General features: G+C 41.7%; 2 long non-coding RNA genes across 2 annotated transcripts; one reads left to right on the forward strand and one right to left on the reverse strand.

Annotated features, from left to right (window-relative positions):
• Positions 1–5,365: 5,365 nt before the first annotated feature.
• Positions 5,366–6,272, reverse strand: LOC119891121. The gene is made up of 3 exons (XR_005442403.1): positions 6,148–6,272; positions 5,721–5,810; positions 5,366–5,504 (listed from the first exon to the last, which is right to left on the reverse strand). It is a non-coding gene; the product is annotated as an uncharacterized LOC119891121 (long non-coding RNA).
• A 9,623-nt stretch (positions 6,273–15,895) lies between these two features.
• On the forward strand, positions 15,896–16,965 carry LOC119892296. The gene is made up of 2 exons (XR_005442535.1): positions 15,896–15,986; positions 16,234–16,965. It is a non-coding gene; the product is annotated as an uncharacterized LOC119892296 (long non-coding RNA).
• Positions 16,966–17,878: the final 913 nt, after the last annotated feature.

Raw genomic sequence — 17,878 nt, forward strand, 5'->3', positions numbered from 1 at the left:
GCACCATCATTGTCTTTGGCAGGCTGAACTTCTTCAGCTGCTGCAGGAAGTACATCCTCTAACAAGTCCTGCAGATTGAGAGAAGAAATGCAGAAAACATTCAAACTAATTTTGCAGGGTGAGGCAGCTCGAGGAAGATCCAACAAAACAGTATTTAATCTTTGAAAAACATTTAGTTTTTTCCTTGACAGTAACATTCCAAGGTCACAGTGTGATTGGGGCATGTGATCAGTGCATGTGAGAAACACATTATAAGTTGCTGATTTTTAGGATTTCACTGTAATTAACTTGAAATTAGCATTGGTCACAGGGTTTCTATTCCTAATCAACCAAAGGGTTGTCTGACTTACAATAAACATCGGCTGACATGTATGTGAGAGTTTTAACATAGACTAATCAAGAAGTAGGGACACAACTCTGATGCCACGTACATTTGCATTCTTTTGTCAGCCCAGGAAGAAGCTTTTGAGTGTATGCTAATACTCTGCCATTTGTTTCCCCTTGTCCTGACAGTTTACTATTGGCTGTTCTGTACTTGTTCTGTATTTAAGAAGAGGAAATGCTGAGTTCAGGAGAGTAACCTGTGCGTTCTCTCCGTGGCCACGTTACATAAAGAAATCATTCAACACATCTATTTGACTCCGTATTCTTTGGGAATGAATTATTTTCCCTGACATGCATTTATTTCATTTCCTGTTAGAACAAAATGTGTGTAACTGCATGATTTATTGTGAACTGCAAAAACAGTAGACTTTGACAATGCAAGCGCTTCCATTTGTATGTACTATGGGACTGGGACACTGGTCTCCCCCCTTTAAGTTTGCACTTCCTGTCTAAAAGTATTTTACAGCTGTTCAAGTTTTCATGCTCTATATTTGTTACCTGTTCACAAACGGTCCAGCAACACCCACCAACCCTTAAAGTAAGTGGACCTCAGTCCTAGACAACATATTAGGCATTTATGTGTTCAGAATTTAAAGGGACATTATGCAGTTTCCAGCGGCCACTAGCGGTGCGGTTCTAAGATTGCAACCAGGTTTGTGCTCGTACACGTGCTCGCTTGAACTCACGAGCGAGCATAATCCAAAACACAACCACTGTCATACAGAAATCCTGCAATAAACGCAGAAACACCTGCAGGCAGGCTGTGGCTTCTCACACAGACATGTTCAGGCTCTGTTACTTCAACGTTCCCGTCTCAGAGGCAGATCAACACCGGCGTGGTACCTTTCATTCAGCGCAGCGAGCCGCATATCAGCACAATACTCCCGAAAAAAGGCAGAGTGACAGCGGCTATAGACAGGCAGAGAGAACAAACAGAGCTGGAAACTCCCACTGCAACGTTACAGTAATATTTTTATCAGCTGCAGGTTGAACTAATCCATGCTCGTTACATGATCACAGTACATTTAATGCATTTAGCAGACGTGCTACATCGTTAGCTCGCCCGCTGCTTTCAGTAACTGTCTTTACTATCTGTGAATCTGTCTCTGGAGGCTCAGCAATGTCAGCACAGCTACATGTACTGGATGATAATGAAACGGTTAGTGAGCTGGACTGAATATTTTAAGGAGACTGTATCACACTTTATAACAGTTGGTCAGTAACTTCACTGTAACTAGTGTTAGTGGATGGCTCTTCCTTCCTCGTGACTGTTTTGTTGCAGTGTTTTATGTTATGTGGGTGACGTTAGTTACGACTGAGAGGTGGAGAAGCTGTGTACCTGAGTATTGGTAAAACCAAAATAAACATAAACTGAATGTTACAAAGAAAACAGCGGCAGGTCCGAGCTACTGTAGTGTTAGCTGGCTGCTCCTGGCTGCATCACTATTGGCTAACGATAGTAAACAAATTGCTCCACATTTGCTTTTTGCCGTTTCATCCTTTCTTGCAGACTAAATCAACAGTGGTACACATGATAGTAACATGGGTGGCATTAGTTGGTGAAGTAATGTGGAAAGCTAACGTTATATAACTTTGCACCGGATAACATTAGCAACTGCTCTGCGTTAGCCGGCGAGCTAACGTGACTTTCTCTGTGTTTCTCCAATTTTACTAATGCTCACTTTGATCTTACTGTGCATCATCTGAACCTGTTTGGTCTGATTGGCTTCAGCACATAAACCTTTATTGTTGTTTTGGATCCTTACGTGAAGCGTGTGTTTTGCTGTGAGCCGGTTGTTTTATGGTGTTAGTGGGCTGCCGTGTTGTCGCTGTAGTCTGAGAGAGGCTCAGGAGCGCGCACAGGGCTGAATCGGACCCAGAGACCTCACATTAAAAGCAGAATAGTGGCTGATGCAAGCAACGGAGAAAACAGCGTGTGCTTCATTTCTGAGTGAGTTTTGAGCCCACTGACAATAAGGCAATGACAATTTGATTTATTAAATTCAAAAACTTACATATAGCCCCTTTAAAATAACAAACTAATGACGAAAACATTTTATAAATTAAAAATCACTATTAAAATATGATAAATGCAATTGCCATGTAAATAAACATGTGGCATTAAATCAAATTTATATATTACTCCAACAAACAAGTAAATCTTCACGAGTCTGAGGGTCCCTCTGCGTTGATGTGGCTGGAGCTGGGTCTGTCGCTCTCTTACCAGGAGACTGGTTAGCGCCATGCAATTCTTCCTCCTTTGGGAGAAGCAGTCAGTAGGTTTGTTGTGAGGTATACAAATATTCTTCTTCCATTGGTACGACAATGTCAAAGTCAGAAATCAGAGCTTTGTTTATTATTATTTTGTTCTTGTCATGTTTCCTCCCACAGCACAGTCCTTCTGTTCTAACCAAAGAATGGATGTAACGTGCCTCTTTGGTGTCCTCCAGCGCTTGCATGATCGATGCAACCACCAGGTTCACCAGCACAAACTGGGCCATAACCACAAAACTGATGAGGTACAATGGAGAGACCCAGGAAAGGTATCTCATACAGCCATACTGATCAGGATGACATTCTCTTAGTGTGTCCTTGAGAGACACAAAGCAAGATTCAGAAAGGAAGAGGGACTGGCACACAGACTGGAGGCAACATTACAAAATCATTCTTACTTAGAAACCACAGTAATTATAATAAACTGACAACTGGAAACTAAATGGTACAGCAAAAGTTAGGATACAACATTATTGTAATGCTTTATTTTATGGGTCTGTAACGATTCCCCAAATGACTCCCTGAGAAGTTTCGTTGAAAGAAATGCTCCATTTTAATCAAATGTAATTATTAATTATTCTTCATATATGTTGAATTGTATGCTCCCTGTTAACAAATTGTTTAGCTGACCCCCTGTCCACTGACCAAAACACTCCCGAAATAAATGAATTGGAAGTTGCCAACACTGTTTCTATCTTCCCTATAATTAGAACCAATCTTTATTTACAGAACACTTCCCAGAAACTGTATGGAAAATTATTTGGAATCACAAACCCATAAAATAAAGAAATGTTTATGTTAGAAATGTTTCATTAATGAGGAAATTCGGACCTTGATGTCCCATAAAATATTTCTTGCTGAGCAGATTTATCAACTGACCTCATGCTGAGCACTAAATTTGTGGTATCTACTAGGCTGCCTCCTGAGGCTGACTCTTCTTGAGGATTAGCTAAAGGGTTTCCATAGAGCTCCACTCCCACCGCAGCATAGATGTAAAAGACGAATGAAAAGATCACATAAATTATTATTATTATAAATATTCCCAACTTGGAATCAAAATCAGCGTTAGATCTCCCGCACAACAAACACTAAAATGTAGATACTCTAAATTCTCAACCAGAGGCTGGAGCCTTTTTGTACCTCAACTAAAAGGAACTACTTTATATGAGACAGGCTATGATTACACACTTCCTCTATCTGTTGATCTTAAAAGGACTGTGTCCCTTTTAATTGATCAGTGATCACTTAATCCGGCTGTACAGCCAGCTTGAGTTTTATGACGGCCAAAAATTAGGCCCTATCTGATGTGATTAGTTTTTATTAACATGCAAATTTAAAAATAAAACTGACTGGCGTGCACAGCACGGTCGCAGGGTTTCTAGTGTGTAGACATGGGATAATATGACATCCAGAGATACCTCAGGGACAAAATCTTCATACTGTAATGTGGGTAAACATCAAGCACAAATACAGCAAGAGCACAGTTATCCCTGTGCAAAACCAAAAACTTTATATTGATTTATTTAGACAAAAGAATAAATAAACCCCTCAGTGTCTGTTCTAGAAGAACTTGTAGCTTTTCGACCTTCAGGACTGAAGAGAGACACAAGAGTTGTCACAGATAACTTTATATGTTTGTCACCCAAAGGTACCTTTAGAACTTCAGAAGATTTCACTTTGAGTGTGTATAGTACTGTGTGCTAGTCTGAGTATTCTACAAACTCTCAGGATGCTGGGATTAATGGGAACTATGCCTGCCATATTTATCTGGTGCAAAACGATGCTGACGATGGAAACCACGAGTACAGCAATGTCCAGCAGATTCCAACTAAACACACACAAAAGTCATTAAACACTTCAGGCGCTTACACACAAATGCAAATAAGAGAAACTAATTGCTTGCTCATTCTACAGTGTCACCTGATTTTTATGAATCTGCATATACCAAACGCCACAAGCTTCAGCAGGACTTCAGTAAACAGGATGAAGGTGACCACATAGAAGGAATACTCTGTAATCTTCCCTATATACTGAGCAGACACACAGGTTTATTCTATCGCCTCACAGAGTCAATGCAAATGCAAATCCAGTGATTGTGTGTGTGTGTGTGTGCATTACTGGAGGTTGATTGTAATGTTGGAGAGCCATTATCACAACATTGATGACAATAACGACAGACATGGAGAGCCCAAAAAGCTGCTGCTGCACAGAGAATGGATAGCTCGACATATGTAGGAGTACCGTGCGTAATATGGAATCTGTGCAGGATCTGGAACACACACACACACACAGATGCATTCAGATGTACACACAGACATAGAAGGGAAACAAATAACAAACACTAAAAACATTTAGAGCTGCTCTAATCAATATTATCATTACATCAACAATGGATCACATGGCTACATGCATGGAAAAGGAGTCACTCAAAGTGATGAACCCAAAGAGGCTTATCACACCATTCTGCATTCATCTCAAGTCTACAGAGCATTTCAATGTTGGTTTTATGGTCCACACTACTGTTTTGGTTCACTATTATCATCTCATCAATGTTACATCCAGCTGCAGCAGGCAGCTGTTTTTACCTCTGTTAAACCCATTGGTCTAAACCAGTCCGAATACATGCATCTCCCTGGCCAGTGTGATCAGCCACTGCTTGCATGACCTAACCAGTCTTTCTCGTTTGTTTGTTAGACTCTGAAAGGCAATGCTCAGATAAATAGACTGCCAACAAGCCCCTTCATTCTCCTTACTGTTGCACTGGACTTTTCCTCCCTCTTCAAGTAACTCTCCATCTCTTTTTTTTTTGATTCTGCTGACACTGGTGGAAGGTCTCCACCATTACACTAATAAACATGTCGAGCAGAAGGAAGCATATAATCATGAAGGAGATAATGTAGAGTAGCATCCATTCGTTGTGATTCAACACAGGCTGAGAGGAGAAGAGTAGAGAGGAGACATCAAGGGTGCATTTATTACACTGATGTCTATAGAAGGCAAAACAACTTGTGTATAAATAACAGTGTAAACACATCAATAAGTTACTTTGCCAGCAGAAATACCTGTTGGTCCACTCCCACAGCATCCAGCCCATCATACATGATGTTCATCCAGCCATCTTTAGAGAACATTACAAACAAGCTCGTCAGAGCCTGAATGGGAAAGAGAGAAATAACTGGTAAGTCAACACTTTGTTCCCCAGGTCCTACCATTTCTTTCTCCAGTAAACACCTACATTACAGTTAAATGAATATGGTGCTTTTGTTTAACCAACTTAAAAAGAAACTAGACAGCACTCAGTGAGTGCAAACATCATCCAGTGTAATTGTCTGACTGTGTTACTGTAGAGAGATCCTTTGGAAATTCTGGTTTCAAATCTCCATCATAATTTACATAATGATAGATCACGTGATCATGCTGATTGGCTGAACATGATTTTTATGACAAAATCTAAAACCTGTGCTGTGTGCTCGGTGGGTTAGTCCATACCTGAAGCAGGTTGTAAAAGTTGTAAGTCTTTCGTACCCAGAGGTAGCTGGCCGCCAGGCATTCAGTCTTGTTGGTGATGTTTCTTACGTCCTCACCCACACAGCAGTAGAACCTCCCTCTGAACAACTGCAGTGTTTGTGTGAGATAAAGACAGAGACAGAGTGTCTATAGTGTTATTTTATCACTGTCCTGACATCATCTCAGTTGCATCAAAGCTAATAGGGAATATTGGGGAGGAAACATGACAAGAACAAAATTATAATAAACAAAGCCCGGCTGTCTCCTGGTAAGAGAGCGACAGACCCAGCTCCAGCCACATCAACGCAGAGGGACCCTCAGACTCGTGAAGATTTACTTGTTTGTTGGAGTAATATATAAATTTGATTTAATGCCACATGTTTATTTACATGGCAATTGCATTTATCATATTTTAATAGTGATTTTTAATTTATAAAATGTTTGTCATTAGTTTGTTATTTTAAAGGGGCTATATGTAAGTTTTTGAATTTAATAAATCAAATTGTCATTGCCTTATTGTCAGTGGGCTCAAAACTCACTCAGAAATGAAGCACACGGCTGTTTTCTCTGTTGCTTGCATCAGCCACTATTCTGCTTTTAATGTGAGGTCTCTGGGTCCGATTCAGCCCTGTGCGCGCTCCTGAGCCTCTCTCAGACTACAGCGACAACACGGCAGCCCACTAACACCATAAAACAACCGGCTCACAGCAAAACACACGCTTCACGTAAGGATCCAAAACAACAATAAAGGTTTATGTGCTGAAGCCAATCAGACCAAACAGGTTCAGATGATGCCGAGTAAGAACAAAGTGAGCATTAGTAAAATTGGAGAAACACAGAGAAAGTCACGTTAGTTCGCCGGCTAACGCAGAGCAGTTGCTAATGTTATCAAAGTTAGATAACGTTAGCTTTCCACATTACTTCACCAACTAATGCCACCCATGTTACTATCATGTGTACCACTGTTGATTTAGTCTGCAAGAAAGGATGAAACGGCAAAAAGCAAATGTGGAGCAATTTGTTTACTATCGTTAGCCAATAGTGATGCAGCCAGGAGCAGCCAGCTAACACTACAGTAGCTCGGACCTGCCGCTGTTTTCTTTGTAACATTCAGTTTATGTTTATTTTGGTTTTACCAATACTCAGGTACACAGCTTCTCCACCTCTCAGTCGTAACTAACATCACCCACATAACATAAAACACTGCAACAAAACAGTCACGAGGAAGGAAGAGCCATCCACTAACACTAGTTACAGTAAAGTTACTGACTAACTGTTATAAAGTGTGACACAGTCTCGTTAAAATATTCAGTCCAGCTCACTAACCGTTTCATTATCATCCAGTACATGTAGCTGTGCTGACATTGCTGAGCCTCCAGAGACAGATTCACAGATAGTAAAGATAGTTACTGAAAGCAGCGGGCGAGCTAACGATGTAGCACGTCTGCTAAATGCAGTAAATGTACTGTGATCATGTAACGAGCATGGATTAGTTCAACCTGCAGCTGATAAAAATATTACTGTAACGTTGCAGTGGGAGTTTCCAGCTCTGTCTGTTCTCCCTGCCTGTCTATAGCCGCTGTCACTCTGCCTTTTTTCGGGAGTATTGTGCTGATATGCGGCTCGCTGCGCTGAATGAAAGGTACCACGCCGGTGTTGATCTGCCTCTGAGACGGGAACGTTGAAGTAACAGAGCCTGAACATGTCTGTGTGAGAAGCCACAGCCTGCCTGCAGGTGTTTCTGCGTTTATTGCAGGATTTCTGTATGACAGTGGTTGTGTTTTGGATTATGCTCGCTCGTGAGTTCAAGCGAGCACGTGTACGAGCCCAAACCTGGTTGCAATCTTAGAACCGCACCGCTAGTGGCCGCTGGAAACTACATAATGTCCCTTTAAATTCTGAACACATAAATACCTAATATGTTGTCTAGGACTGAGGTCCACTTACTTTAAGGGTTGGTGGGTGTTGCTGGACCGTTTGTGAACAGGTAACAAATATAGAGCATGAAAACTTGAACAGCTGTAAAATACTTTTAGACAGGAAGTGCAAACTTGATCTTTGAAAATGGCAGATCTTTCTCATACAGGGGGAGACAAGTGTCCCAGTTCCATAGTACATACAAATGGAAGCGCTTGCATCAAAGTCTACTGTTTTTGCAATAAATCATGCAGTTACACACATTTTGGAAATGAGGAAGGAAATGAAATAAATGCACTGATCATGTCCCCCAATCACACTGTGGCCTTGGAACGCTACTGTCAAGGAAAAAACTAAATTTTTTTCAAAGATTAAATACTGTTTTGTTGGATCTTACCTGAGCTGCCTCACCCTGGACTTGCTCTCGAGCACGGAGCCGCTCCTCGTAAGCAAGTGCTAGTTCCTCAATCTCTTTATCTTGCTGATACTGCAGCAGCATGATTTCAGAGGACCACTGGTGGACGCTTCCTGAGAGACCAGCACACCGCCTTTTAAACATGAGATTGCTAATGCTGGCAACACTTCAAGCTGTCCTAACTGGCAAGTTGTCAATATGACCTTCTTACGACCCTTTGGAAGGCCTAGGTCTTTAGTTTGCTTATTAAACAATCCCACACTGAGACATTGTGCAAAATCCTCCACATTAACCATCTTTTCACCAGGGAGACACCAGTCAATAAGTGTTTAAACAAAATGGAGACAAAGAATCCCACTAACTAGTCCACGGGCCAAGCCTGAATTTGGTACCAGTTTGTTTTTAGGGTCAATAAGTATTAAGTACTACATCTATTCGTGCTGTTGCAAGAAGGTTTGTTGTGTCTACCAACACAGTCTCAAGATCATGGAGAAGATACCATGAGACTAGCCGTTACACAAGGAGAGCTGGACAGGGCTGTAGAAGGGCATCAACCCAGCTGCAGGACCAGTATCTGCTGCTTTGTACGAGGAGGAACCGGAGGAGCACTGCCCGAGCCTTACAAAATGACCTCCAGCGGGCTGCTGGTGTGCATGTTTCTGACCAAACTGCCAGAAACAGACTCCATGAAGGCGGCATGAGGGCCCGACGTCCTCTACTGGGATCTGTGGTCACACCCCGTCACCATGTAGCTTGACTGGCATTCACCTGAGAACACCAGTATTGGCAGGTCCGCCATTGGTGCCGCGTTCTCCTCACAGATGAGAGCAGGTTTACACTGAGCACATGTGACAGACATGAAAGCGTCTGGAGACGCCGTGGTGAACATTATGCTGCCCGCAACATCATCCAGCTGGACTAGGTTGGCGTGGTACAGAGGAGACATATCCTTGGAGGGTCGCATAGACCTCCAAGTGCTAGCCAACAGTACCCTGACTACTGTTAGGTACCAGGATGAAATCCTCAGAGCCATTGTCAGACCTTATGCTGGTGCAGTGGGCCTGGGTTCCTCCTGGTGCAGGACAATGCCCGGCCTCTTGTGGCCAGAGTGTGTAGGCAGTTTCAGGATGATGTTCCCCAGACCTGAATCCAGTTGAGAACCTCTGGGAAGTTATGTATCAGTGCATTCGACAACACCAAGTAGTGCCACAGACTGTCCGGGAGCTCACTGAGGCCTTGATCCAGGTATGGGAGGAGATCCCCCAGGACACCATCCACGATCTCATCAGGAGCATGCCCAGATGTTGTTGGAAGTGGATACATGAACGTAATGTTACTCTCCTAGACGGCCATGGACGTGTACCCAAGACAGGCAAAATGTCAAATTGTGTTCATGCACAAAGATAACAACCCAGAGGGAGACAATATCGCTTATTCCTACCGGGAGAGGTAACTCCAAAGGCTAATGGTGATTCTTGCATCATCTTGTCACAAGATCTCTGACGTAATTGCTGACGTAATCTGCACTCTGCGCATGCGTTGGCGTCTGTAGCCACCTGTCGGAAGCTCCGTCTTAAACCGGACTCTTATCCAGTTTTAATCCACTCTTTTTTCGTTACATTTTTTATATCCTTTGTATTTAACTTAACTTTATTTTAAGTTTTACGTGGGTTAAGGATTTTAGTCATCCGACATGGATTTTAAGCTAGATGACTGTAAAAACGCGATCAACGCTACTGATCGCAACAAAGCTCCGGTGACTATGCAAGCCGAGATAACTCTGCCCCATGAGGACTGCTCACTCCTTAAGAAAGCGAACAAGAAGATTGCTGACCTTATGGAAGACATCCGACGACTTTCAGAGGAACTCAAAGAGAAAGATTCCCTGCTGACTGGCTTTATGGATGTAGCTTCAGTACAAGCCAAACAGATTGTTTCTCTTAGCACAACCGCTAACATCCAGGACACCGTGTTTTGGGACCCCTCTAGTCTTCCCAGGCTTTCATCCTGCTCGACTCCGAAGCATCAGTCAACCTGGGCTGAAGTGGTGGTCCGTGGCTGCAAGAGAGGCTCGGATGGGGCTGCCTCTCCTCCGCACATCGTCCTCTCCAACCGCTATGCAGCCTTGTCTAACGACACTCCGGTCCATCCAGCTGATGCACCTGCGGCTTCGAGTCTCCCTGATACGGACCTCTTTCGGCGCACAGTGCCTGCCGACACTGTTGCATCTCCTTCACCGGCTACATCTCCTGCACTGGGCCGCCGGTCTGCCGCCGGACCTGATCGGCGGCCGTCATCCCGGTCAAAAACCTCCGCTTCCCGACGTAGGATCCTGAAGGAGGCTGTGCTCAGACGCTCCGGAGGCCGTCTCTACCCTGCACCGTCGGGTAGCTCTTCTCTCAGGTCTGTTACTGCTACTCCAACACAACACTCGGCAGCTCACACACTCCATCCTCAGTCCGCACGCAGTGTTGAAGCAGATTCTGCTCAGTCCTGCTCTGGAACCCCACAACCGGCATCTCCTCGTCCTCTTTTCTCCCCAACCACACTAATAATTGGTGACTCCATAACCAGAAACCTCCGTTTCTTTAACGCTACCACTCAATGCTTCCCCGGTGCCACCACAGCGGACATTTAAAGAAAACTCCAGGACCTGATGCCGTCGCTCCCGTCCTCCATCACAAGAGTGATAGTCCATGTCGGAACAAATGACACAGCTCTTCGGCAGTCTGAGCTGACAAAATTAGATTTTAACCGTCTTCTTAACTTTTTAAAGCAGTGTGGAAAGTCCGTTTTTATCTCTGGTCCCATTCCCACAGTCGGTCGCGGTGCTGGCCGCTTCAGTAGACTCCTTGGCCTCCACGACTGGCTCCAGTCCGCCTGCAGGGCTCATCGTGTGTTTTATGTGGATAATTTTAATATTTTCTGGCAAAGAATGTCTCTTTTTAAGACAGACGGACTTCACCCAAACAAACGGGGCTTAGAAATGTTAGCTGCGCACATACAGCATGTGGTGCGGTCCACACATGATTTACGTGAATGACTAATCATTCATGCAGCACACCTGGACACACCACCGCTCACTGAACAGATCTCTGGCTCACTGCCACAAACAACTGTCTCCACCTGCTGGCATGTAAAGCCGTCTGCTCCCAGCGCTGTTCCACAGACTTCTATTCCTGTCATCATCACGCATAGACCAGTAAACCGAAATGTGCACATCCCACACAGAAATATTAGTAATCTCTTAAGGATTAGGACAACTGCACCAACTCCAGCACCCAGAACAAACTCATTTAAAATGGCTCTCTTCAATGTGAGATCACTTTCAAGTAAGACTTTTATTTTAAATGATTTTATCTTGTCTGCTAATCTAGATTTTATGTTTTTAACTGAATCCTGGTTGCAAATGAATGACTATACCCAACTAGCTGAACTGTGTCCGCCTCAATATGATTGCTTTAGTCAACCGAGGGTCAGTGGTCGTGGTGGTGGGCTAGTGAGCGTGTATAGGAAAAATTTTAAATGTCATCAAGTACGCTGTGATGAATTTAACTCCTTTGAAGTTCTCACTCTTAAAGTTGGAGGGCTGCAACCTATCATATTTGTTATAATTTATCGCCCCCCAAAACCGCCTGGAGGATTTTTATCAGAACTTCCTGAATTTTTATCTACTCTGGTTTTAAATTATGACAGAATTGTTCTTTGTGGCGATTTTAATATTCATGTTGATGACCCCAACAATGTTAATGCAACTGACTTTTTAAATATGGCCACTTCTTTTAACTTCAAACAACATGTCAAAGGGCAAACACATAACCGTGGTCATACACTGGACTTGGTTTTTGTCAGCATTTCCTCTGTGGAATTAGTGGACATGACCATATCTGACCACAGATGTATTGTTTTTAGCTGCGATTCGCCTGTTACTCATGCCGCCTCACCAAGCTCCGTGTGTTGTCGCATCTTTAATGAACAAAGTGTTTCAAAGTTTTGCGCATTCTTTCAGAGCCAAAGCCAACACCTGTCTGATTCCAACACCAACAATCTGGTCGATCACTTCAATCATATCTGCTTGTCATCACTAAATATTACTGCTCCTCTAAAGGTTAGGCCTACGTCTAAAGCTAGTAAGCAACCCTGGATAAATGACAGCATTCGCAGCCTCAAAAGGGAATGCAGGAAAGCAGAGCGCAGATGGAAAAAATCCAGTCTCCAAGTCCATTACCTCAGTCTGAAGGATTTATTAATTAACTACAATAAAATGGTTAAGGATGCGAGAACACACTATTTTTCTGAACTCATTACTACACATAAACACAATCCCAGGTTTCTGTTTAAGACTGTGGATCAGCTGGTAAACCCAACCCCTCCTTGTGCCTCAGCTGGAAGTAATGATGACTGTGAATTGTTATCTTATTTTACCAATAAGGTGGTGTCAATCAGAGCCTCTATTACCCCCGTGGCCTCTTACTCAGAGGTCCCTCACCAGCAACAAGAGAGTTTTAACCATTTTTATCCCATCGACTTGTCTGAGCTTTTAAAAACAGTATCACAAATGAGAGTGTCCTCCGGCCCACTTGATATAATACCTACAAAATTTTTACTGAAAGTAATAGATTCTGTTGGGCCCCATTTGATCTCTGTTTTCAACAGCTCCCTATCTACTGGTTGTGTCCCTGATTATTTTAAAACGGCTTGCGTGAACCCACTTTTAAAGAAACCTGGTTTAGATCCCTCCCTCCCACATAATTTTAGACCAATTTCAAAACTGCCTTTTATTGCAAAGATTCTAGAAAGAATTGTGTCCAAACAGCTGCTCACTGTGCTGGAAAATAACAAATTATTTGAAAAGTTTCAGTCTGGTTTTAGGAAGTACCACAGCACTGAGACTGCCTCGCTTAAAGTCACCAATGACCTTTTAATGTCTGCTGATGAAGGTATGTGCTCAGTCCTTGTACTCCTGGACCTTAGCGCTGCTTTTGACACCATTGATCACAACATCATGTTAGACAGACTGAGGCACTGGGTGGGGATCTCTGGTACTGCCCTAGAATGGTTTTCATCCTACCTGTCAAATAGGAAGTTTTGCGTGTCTGTAAACAACTATGTCTCTTCATTCTCTCCAGTTAAATATGGTGTGCCTCAGGGGTCGGTCTTAGGACCCATTTTGTTTTCCTTGTATCTGCTTCCCCTTGGACATATTATCCATAAACATGGCATTTCTTTTCATATTTATGCTGATGACACACAAATATACTTGCCCGTCAGATCCACAGACCCTGGAATGCTGAGTTCACTTAACAACTGCCTTTGTGAAGTTAAAAAATGGATGTCAAATAATTTCCTCCAGCTGAACTCAGACAAAACAGAAATCCTGGTCATCGGGTCTCAGCAGATGGCAGTATTTGATTTGATACTGCCATCTGCTGGTTCCCTAGTAAATCACATTAAGCCTGTGGCAAAGAACCTTGGTGTTTGGTTTGATAGTAATTTAAATTTCGAGCAGCACACCACAAAGCTTGTTCAATCACGTTTTTATCAACTTAGAAATATAGCTAAAATTAGATCAATGTTAACTTTTAAGGACACCGAGACCATTTTACACGCCTTCATCTCATCACGCCTGGATTATTGCAACAGCCTTTTCACCTGTTTAACCCAAAAATCTATTGATCGACTCCAGACTGTCCAGAACTCAGCTGCCAGGCTTTTAACCAGAACAAAGAAATATGACCACATTACTCCTATTTTAGCTTCATTACACTGGCTCCCAGTATGTTTTAGAATTGACTTTAAAATTCTATTGATCACTTTTAAAGCTCTTCATGGCCTCTCGCCTTGTTATATTTCTGACCTTTTAGTCCCATACGCACCAGCACGTACCTTGAGATCCTCGGGCAGAGGTCTGTTGTCTGTTCCAGAGTCTCGACTGAAAACTAAAGGGGACAGAGCGTTTGCTGTCAGGGCCCTGAGGCTCTGGAACAGCCTGCCGGCTGAGTCAGTGAACTCTTTTAAGTCCCTTCTTAAAACATACTTTTATAGGAGAGCTTTTCCCGATCTTATTTGACTTTATTTTATCCCTTTTATTTTATTATATTTTACTAATTTTATATTAAATTTTCATGCTCTTATCTTTTTTTGTATTATTCTTTACACTTGTTAAAGCACTTTGTAACTTGTTTTTGAAAAGTGCTCTACAAATAAGGATTATTATTATTATTATTATTATTTATTATTATTATAATGTCCTCTAATGCCTCACACCAGGAAAAACCTGCTAATTAACCTGCACAATTTTAACAATTTTGGCTTTATTCCCACCCCAGGACACTCAAATTTTTTTTCAAACCAACCCATTCGTTTCTTTGCTGAACTTCCTCCTGATTAAGGCCTAATTAACACTTTCAGCTAGTCAAATTGAACCGAATGCGCAATTCCAAGTATGTACTATTACTGAAAAAACACCTGTTAACTTCACTTCAAGCACACATAAACATAAAAAACATAACGTTTTTATTTTACCAAACTACACAGGAACATAAACTTTAAGGCAAACCTGGAAATCATAAATATTCGTAATGTCATGAGTGAATGGGTGAGTGTAAAATGTAGTTAGTATAAAAGGAAAATCTACATAAAATGTCAACAACAAAGAGATGGTGCGTCCCCCGGGGTGATGCATGGTGATGTGGGAAACAGGGGAAATATTGGGATGTATTTTTTTATTGCTGGCTTTGGGGTCCAAGTATTACTATTAAAAGCAAAAAAATAACAATTAAATAAATATCTGCCCGGCTCCTGTTGCTTGCAAAGGGGCTATTATTAGCAATTTTATAATTGGCTATATTTTGCTGTCACTATCTGGCATATGAAACAATTTATTCTCTTATAGAATCATTGATACTGTTTTATTTATGCAGGAATCATGCACATTTACATATTATGTTTCACATTCATTTTAATATTTAGAAAAAAAATATATATCAGAAAAGACAGAACAGCACATATCTATGGGCTAAACGTTTTACAAAACAAAACAAAACAAAATCTACAAATCTGAACGATCAGCAGATGTTTTTACACAGGCAGGGCACACCAGGTCACAGAAGTTAAGATGAGCAGCAGCCACTGAACAGATAGGCCGAAATACACACAGAAAGACAGACAGACATGTTTTTAGAGTCAGGAACAGACAGATTCTCAGGTATAACACCTATGTTTATTTTGGATGTTATCTGTGACACAGTTGCTAATCAAGTAATCAGTTTAGGCTTTCATAGGGAGGCTACATTGCCCCTGGAAAATGCACTTTCTTGTTTAATCTGTCAAAACATAATCTGTGTACAGAAATGTTTGAAAAGTGTGTGTATGTGTGTGTGTGTGTGTCTTGAAGGTGGATTCTAACATCTTGGATAAGTCCAATGACCTGAAGCAGCTGAGAGAGCAGATTCGCAAGCTGGATGAACGAGTGGATTTGGACATGCAGGTACAGTCCATGTAGTTCCGTCTGCTGTATGTTGGCAGAAATGCCACGTTACTACATGCAAAGTTGGCATCCACTAAATGGTACACATGGAACAAATGTAACCAAAGTTAGACAAGATGGTATTTCTTTTGGTGTCAGTTCAGCGCTGAACTATTTGTCTTCTAAACTGAAAAACAGGAATGAGTTCACACTTGATTGGTGACATACAGAAAATGCACAGTTTCCTGTCTGTTTTATGCTTGTATAGGAGCAGACCAGAGAGGAACAGCACTGGGCAGAAGAGATGGAGTCAGTGGAGAACCATCATAAGGTTCTTGAGAAGAAGGTTAATTATGGTTACGACGAGGCTATGCAACCCCTTTACCTTTGTTTGTGGCTACTTTGCACAACATCAGTGACTTGACTGTGGTTGGTCTTCATTTCAGAGTTGTGTTATATTGAAGCCACTAGGGGGCAGCACACACCTCTGGCTGCTAACGTTCAGTGGCCTTTTTGTTATATTCTATTTCATACATTCATTCAGTTTTTTTTTGTTTGGTCAACTGAAGTAGTGACATTGCTTGTGTCTCAGTGTAGGATAGACTTACAGAATAACTGTATTAACAACCTCCACAGTCTCTCAGCTCCTGAAATCATCTGAAATGACTGACCTTTTTTTTTTTTCCTACATGTTCTCACTTTTCCAAACACACATTTAAGTTTAGTCAGAAACAACATGTTGATTCAGTGTATGAGATGAAATGTGTTTCAGACATATTCATGCTTCTTTGGTAGCATTTGTATTCTACAAACCCAATAAGCTGTGAATGTATGACTTCAGATATTGGTGCGGACCAGCACTGGTAGTTAAAAAAGAAATGGCAGGCATTGTTTCCATTTGTGTCAGTCTCATTTATCCTGTTTTTTCCATGCACATTAGAGCATTGAAGTTCCACATATAAGCCAAAGCCCAATAAAACCGACTGGCTCATTAGCAAATGAAACGTTTATTTTAGGAGTGAATGTTTTCTGCGCTTCTGGCAGGCGCATTCACTGCAAATCCTTTGGCCAAGGCGAAGTTGGCAGCAAGGACACAAACAGGAAGTGGGGCATGTCTCTCCACAATGCATTCTCCGTGTCATGGTCAGTATCACTCATTGTACCTGTTTCCAATGAACTCTGCATGCTTGGCCTTCAATATTAGTATACATTTTTTTCTCTTCTGTATAATCTATAGAGATTCAATCCAGATATCCTGTGGCAATCTGAATACAATTCAAAACCACAATTTGGGTTCACTTCTCTTTTAAAAAGTTTTTTGAGAAGCTTTACATTTTTTTGTATCCTGTAATACCCGCCCTTATCCAATGTTTGTCAGACTTTCTTATGAAATTTTAGGGTTCACACACCCATAAAGATCTTTTTCAAATAAAGACGTCTGTTTTCCGATTCAGCTGCTCTAGTTAGACACAGCGTTGCTGATTTATGGATTCACGGAAGTGCATCTTTGTCCAATTCACTCATGTTGTTCCACTTTAAAGGGAGAATCTGCCTTAAACAATAATACTGTTAAAATTAACCTTTAACAATGCACCTATTGTTTCTACATTCATTATGTTTTGATTTTTTTGGTTGTGTTTTTTTGTAGTTCCTATTGAAAAATGCCAAAGTTTACAAGACTTAAAGAGGTGATATTATGCTCATTTTCAGGTTCAAAATCTTATTTAGAGGTTGTACCAGAACAGGTTTACATGGTTTAATTTTCAAAAAACACCATATTTTTTGTCATACATACATTGCTGCAGCTCATCTTTCCACCCTGTGTTGAAGGCTTCGTTTTAGCAGTGGAGTGATATATCCTGTCTCTAAATGATCTTTGTTGGGAGTTGCACATGCGCAGTTCCTAGTTAAAG

Source organism: Micropterus salmoides, unplaced genomic scaffold (assembly GCF_014851395.1).
Source record: "Micropterus salmoides isolate LMB-PRFRI ecotype aquatic unplaced genomic scaffold, ASM1485139v1 Ms_hic_scaffold_7, whole genome shotgun sequence".
NCBI lineage: Eukaryota > Metazoa > Chordata > Actinopteri > Centrarchiformes > Centrarchidae > Micropterus > Micropterus salmoides.